This window comes from Salvelinus sp. IW2-2015, unplaced genomic scaffold (genome assembly GCF_002910315.2).
Source record: "Salvelinus sp. IW2-2015 unplaced genomic scaffold, ASM291031v2 Un_scaffold4051, whole genome shotgun sequence".
In the NCBI taxonomy this organism is placed as follows: Eukaryota; Metazoa; Chordata; class Actinopteri; order Salmoniformes; family Salmonidae; genus Salvelinus; species Salvelinus sp. IW2-2015.
In genome coordinates this window covers 24,179-31,359 of record NW_019945323.1, presented here as the reverse complement: position 1 = coordinate 31,359, position 7,181 = coordinate 24,179, and positions in this window count along the sequence as shown.

Genomic DNA, 7,181 nt, shown 5'->3' with positions numbered 1-7,181 from the left:
TATGTAAATATATGTTTTTGCTTTGTCATTGTTGGGTATTGTGTGTAGATTGAGGGGCAAAAAATATACGTTTTAGAATAAGGCTGTAACGTAACAAAATGTGGGAAAATTCAATGAGTCTGAATACTTCTGCCGATAGCATTGTGTGTGTCTGTGACACTGTGTGACTGTGTGTGTGTGAGACTGTGYTTACTCTGATCCCTCTGTAATTTTCTMTGTAATATCCCCGACGGAACAGAAGCCCTGGCAGCGGTCTGTCTGTCAGGTCGGTCATTACATTCATCATCACACTGAACACCTGCTTTTATCTGAAATCGTTGTTTTTAGTCTGTCTACTACCACCAAGGTTAACTGATGACTTCATCAGGATCGTGTTATCAACTCCATGTTGATAAGTCTGGCTTTTAATRGCAGGGTTAACCTTGGTCTCTGTTWCCATTCGAGGACTGTTTAGTGTTCAGTCAGTCTGCCAACTCTACTGCTTTCAGATCCATTGTATATCTCAACTGCTTTCRTTATGAGAGACAGACTGACAGACCAGAAACCGTGGATAGATGGYGGCATTCGCGCAAAACTGAAAGCGCAAACCACCGCATTTAACCATGACGACGTGACTGGGAATATGGCGAAATACAGTGTAGTTATTCCCTCCGTAAGGCAATCCAAACAGGCAGAAAGTCAGTACAGAGACAAAGTGGAGTCGCAATTCAACGGCTCAGACACGAGACGTATGTGGCAGGGTCTACAGACAATCACGGATTACGAAGGGAAAATCAGCCACATCGCGGACACCGACGTCTTGCCTCCGGACAAGCTAAACACCTTCGCCCGCTTTGAGGATAACACAGTGCCACCGACGTGGCCCGCTACCAAGGACTGTTGGCATTCCCGCTGCGTGGCCGACGTAAGACATTTAAGCGTGTTAACCCTCGCAAGGSTGCCGGCCCAGACGGCATCCCGAGCCACGTCCTGATGTGTTTACGGACATAGTCAATCGCTCCCTATTCCAGTCTGTTGTCCCGACTTAATTCAAGATGGCCACCATTGTTCCTGTACCCAAGAAAGCTAAGGTAACTGAACTAAATGACTATCGCCCCGTAGCACTCACTACTGTCATCATGAAGTGCTTTGAGAGACTAGTTAAGGATCATATCACATCCACCTTACCTGTCACCCTAGACCCACTCCAATTTGCTTACCGCCCCAATAGGTCCACAGACGATGCAATCGCCTGCACACTGCCCTATCCCATATGGACAAGAGGAATACCTATGTAAGAATGCTGTTCATTGACTACAGCTCAGCATTCAACACCATTGTACCCTCAACTCATCATTAAGCTCGGGGCCCTGGGTCTGAACCTCCACTGATACTCAACACTGGGGCCCCACAAGGGTGCATGCTGAGCCCCCTCCTGTACTCCCTGTTCACCCATGACTGTGCAGACGACGCAATAGTAGTAGGCCTGATTTAACAACAATGACGAGACAGCCTACAGGGAGGATGTGAGGGCACTCGGAGTGTGGTGTCAGGAAAATAACCTGTCACTCAACATCAACAAAACAAAGGAGCTGATCGTGGACAGGAAACGGGAGAGGGAGCACCCCCATATCCACATCGACGGGACCGCAGTGGAKAAGGTGRAAAGCTTCAAGTTCCTCGRCGTACACATCACTGATGATCTGAAATGGTCCACCCACACAGACAGTGTGGTGAAGAACCTCAGGAGGCTGAAGAAATKTCGTTTGTTACCAAAAACCCTGACTAACTTGTACAGATGCACCATTGAGAGCATCCTGTCRGGCTGYATCACCRMCTGGTACGGCAACTGCACCGCCCACAATCGCAAGGCTCTCCAGAGGGTAGTGCGGTCTGCCCAACGCATCACCGGGGGCAAACTACCTGCCCTCCAGGACACCTACAGCACCCGATGTCACAGGAAGGCCAAAAAGATCATCAAGGACAACAACCACCTGAGCCACGGCCTGTTCACCCCGCTATCATCCAGAAGGCGAGGTCAGTACAGGTGCATCAAAGCTGGAGCCGAGAGACTGAAAAACAGCTTCTATCTCAAGGCCATCAGACTGTTAAATAGCCACCACTAGCCAGCTTCCACCCAGTTACTCAACCCTGCACATTAGAGGCTGCTGCCCTGTATACATAGACCTCGAATCACTGGTCACTTTAATAATGGAACACTAGTCAATCTAATAATGTTTWYATACTGCTTTACTCATCTCATATGTATATACTGTATTCTATTCTACTGTATTTAGTCAATGCCTCTCCGACATTGCTCAATCTAATATTTATATATTTCTTAATTCCATTATTTTACTTTTAGAKTTGTGTGTGTTGTTGTGACTTGTTAGATACTACTGCACTGTTGGAGCTAGGAACACAAGCAATTTACTACACCCGCAATAACATCTGCTAAATATGTATGTGACCAATACAATTTGATTTGATTTGACAAGTCTCTCCTTTTTAAATTCCTTGGGAAGTGTACGAATCCACACCTTCAAGAGAGAAGGGTAGAGAATTGGACCACAGCATTGAAGAGACTGTTGGGTGTTGCTTATATACTCAGTAGCAAGTTTATTGGTTTGCTCCTGCAGACAGTGAGTCACGTGGCCGTGGCTTGTTATATAAAGCAGACAGGCATCCAGGCATTCAGTTACTGTTCGATGGAACGTTCGAATGGGCAAAACGAGTGCCCTAAGCGACTTTAAGCGTGGTGTGATYGTCGGTATCAGACGCGCCGGATCCAGTATTTCAAACGTCCGGCCTCCTGGGATTTTCACGCACACGTCCGTATCTAGGGTTTACAGAGAATGGGGCGACAAACAAACAACATCCAGTCAGTGGCAGTTCTGTGGGTGGATAAACAGCTTGTTGATGAGAGAATTCAAAGGAGAATGGCAAGAATCGTGCAAGCTAATAAGCGGGCCACAAAACAGAAAAATAACAGCACAGAGTGGCGTCTCTGAATGCACAACTCATCGGTCCTTGTCACGGATTGGTTATTGCAGCAGACGGCCATACCGGGTTCCACTCCTATCAGCTAAAAACAGGGGGAGTAGAGAGAGAGAGAGAGAGTCATGGTGTGACTGAACCCCACTAGAGGGAACTGTTGAGACAGGGATAAAGGTTGGTTGGTTGGTTGGTACTGTTTAACTTCATCCACTGAATCTTGTATTTATTTACGGGACACATGACACATGGAAGAATATTTAAACTTAATCAATCCTAGAGGGAGGGTTAGAGGGAGAGAGAGAGGGTGGAGGAAGGGAGGGTTAGAGGGAGGGCGGAGAGAGATGGAGGGAGAGGGTTAGAGGGAGAGGGTGAGGAAGGAAGGCGTTGGAGGGAGGTTAGAGGGAGAGAGATGGCGAGGGTTAGAAGGGAGGAGAGAGAGAAGGAGGTATGGAGGGAGAGGGAGAGTTAGAGGGAGGGAGTGAGGTTTGGAGAGAAAGAGGGAGGAAGGAAGGGTTGGAGAGGAAGCAAGAGGGAGAGAGGAAGGGAGGGAGGGGTAGATTGTCTCATTTCATCATAGATATGTAAAAGCCATATGTGTTAGTCACTGTAAAGTAAATACTCTACTTGGTCAACATCTGACACACACCAGTCTGGAGGGTGAAGTCACAAGCTCTGCTGATTGGCTGCTGCATAGCAACCTAGTGGTGCCAAAAGCCCAGGTTTGCCCTAGAAATGTCCGTTACAATCTCCAGAACGGCCAAACTTTACACTTTTGGGCTTTAAAAGGACTTTATTATGATCAAGTTGTATCCCCCGCGGTGAATTATTTTTAGGTTTGCTACAAATATAAAAGATATTGAATTTGATAGTGATGCATTCTGACTAGTACATGTCATGACACAAGATGGCAGATCCATTAAACTCTCAGCCAGGAGGGAAAACGTCGACCCGTGATCCTTTTTTGAGATTTTTCGTGGTGCCATTCAGCAATATGGCGCCCTTCAAATTCAAATAGTTCCCGGCTTGGTGCGCCATCGGGAGTTGACGGGGATGACGTCAGCGCCTTCACCGTCTACTGGTTTTAATGGAAAGATCAGCAGATATTAACGGCATCATGCCATCAGTGTTAAACCATCTGGTGTGTGATCTGTGAGTGGAGGAGTGTGATGGTTGGTTTGTGGTCCTCCCTGCACCCACCGCCACCCCCCCCCCAGACCACATCATCCCCAAAGGACCTTCACACTCCGGGGACTCTCAACCACATCAAACACACAACCCTTCAGACCAGGACCCTGTCTGGCGTAATGACTGCTGAAGTAGGGAGGAGGGGGGGGGGGCGCCCCCCCCCCAACCCGTGACGCAGTTAGGGCTAGGTGGGGGACCCTGTTAGGCTAGGTGGGGGGCCCTTTAGGCTAGGTGGGGGACCCTGTTAGGGCTAGGTGGGGGGGACCCTGACGCGGTTAGGGCTAGGTGGGGGACCCTGACGCTGTTAGGGCTAGGTGGGGGACCCTGTCGCGGTTAGGGCTAGGTGGGGTGGACCCTGACGCTTTAGGCTAGGTGGGGACCCTGACGCTGTTAGGGCTAGGTGGGGGGGGGGGACCCTGACGCTTTAGGGCTAGGTGGGGGGACCCTGACGCTTTTAGGGCTAGGTGGGGGGACCCTGATGCTGTTAGGGCTAGTTGGGGGGGACCCTGACGCGGTTAGGGCTAGGTGGGGGGGGACCCTGACGCGGTTAGGGCTAGGTGGGGGAGGGTACCCTGACGCGGTTAGGGCTACGGGGGGACCCTGACGCTGTTAGGGCTAGGTGGGGGACCCTGACACTGTTAGGGCTAGGTGGGGGGATGGGGAACAGGTTCAGAGTTCAACACGTTGACTTCCGAATATTCACGCTGTCTGTTGTGCTACTGTAGAAACTACACTTCTTCTTCTTTCAGTGATCCCTAAACTATATGGGACCACATGCAACATCGTTCAAATGGGGACCCTCTCCCCTTCCAGGTCTGTATGCGGCTGACTGCATTAGTGGCTGGGATTCCGTCCCAAATGACACTCTGTTCCCCTATGTAGTGCACTATGTGCTGACCAGAGCACTATTGGCCCTGGTCAAAAGTAGTGCACTATATATAGGGAATGGGAGGGGTACCATTCGGGCCGCAGCCTAGGACTGTCTGTTAGTGATTAGTGACGGAGGTATTTCATGGTTAACTTGGCTACCAGATCCATTCCCTCATCGTCACTTTGTCAGTTAAGTTACATCATTAGAACGTGTAAGTTCAATAATCTGCTGTTGATTTTCAAACCGGCCTTGACTCCATTACGCCGTAGGATCAGTGTGTTATTCTGCTGCTGTGGGAGATGTGGATGAAGGGTTAGGAGTGACGTCTTTAMTCCTGGGGTGTTCTGTAATTTCATCTTTAGTCTAGGGGTTGCTGGGATGATAAACCAAAAATGAAAGACACAGACATTAACCACCTCTTTCCCGAAGCATTTAGCTTAGGTTGGTCATTTTGGGTGATTTTGCTACACAACAGTTCCTGCAGATCGGTATTACCGAATGTGCCCACAAGGGGCGCTATTTCAACAGTTATCTTGATCCAGGAAGGGATTGAATGTCTCTGCTGTAACCAAGAAGTTTGATCTTGACATTTAGCAACTTAGCTAGCAAGTTAGCAAACCAAATGTATAGCTGGACCCCTGATCTGGGTATCATTTATTGGACACATCTTAGATTTCTTGTTGTTATAAGCAGTGGCGTAGCACGGACCCCCCCCAGCCGCCCGCAGCCCCCCCCAGCCGCCCGCAAGGCAGATTTTTAAAGGAACCATTCAGCGTCTTGAAACTAAGTACGTTCACCTTAAGATTGTATAATGTGTAACTCAGTCAAACTTGTGTCCCATTCTGTCTCTATGTCTGTCTTGTCAGTCCTCTCTCCCGACGAGCTCTATCGGGCCAACCTGGAGCCTGGGTTGGTGTCTTACTCTGTGTTGTCCCCTACGTGTCCCTGTCTTAACTGTCCCCTCTGTTCCACTCCTCTCTCCAGACGAGCTCAGTCGCGCCAACCTGGATTCTGGGGACACAGAGCAGGTGATTAACCACCTCCACAGAGCGCTGCTGGAGGCCCAGGAGTTGGCCAACACAGGCAAGCAGAAGTGTCTGGAGCTCCAGGCCTTACTGGAAGAGGAGAGGATGAGTAACAGACAGCAGACTGAGGAGTCAGCCAAGCAGATCCAGTACCTACAGAGTGAGTATAGTACGGATCAGTACCTACAGAGTGGGTATAGTACGGACCGGTACCTACAGAGTGAGTATAGTACAGATCAGTACCTACAGAGTGAGTATAGTACGGACCGGTACCTACAGAGTGAGTATAGTACAGATCAGTACCTACAGAGTGAGTTTAGTACAGACCATACATGTATACCATACATTACATTGCTAAACCATACATTACATTGATATACCATACATTACTATTCCATACCTTACATTGCATTGCTATACCATACATTACATTACTATACATTACTTTACCTTACATTGCTATACCATACCATACATTACTATTCCATACCAAACATTACCTTACATTACTATACCATACATTACATTACTATTCCATACCTTACATTACATTGCTATACCATACATTACATTACTATACCATACATTACTATACCATACATTACTATACCATACATTAATATACATTACTATTCCATACCTTACATTAATACCATACATTACATTACTATACCATAACATTACTATACATACATTACATTACTATACATACATTACTATACTTACATTACATTACTACACCATAACCATTACCATACCATACCATTACTATACATTTACATTTAAGTCATTTAGCAGACGCTCTTATCCAGAGCAACTTACAAATTGGAAATTTTTATACCACACATTACCATACAATACCATGCATTACTATACCATACATTACCATCATTACATTACCATACATACATTACTATACCATACATTACCATGCATTACATTACCATACCATACATTACTATACCATACATTACCATACCATACATTACATAACATGACATTACCATACCATACATTTACCATACATTACATTACTATACCATACATTACCATACCATCTACATTACTATACCTACCATACAATTACTATAACATATCATTACATACAATTACCATGCATTACT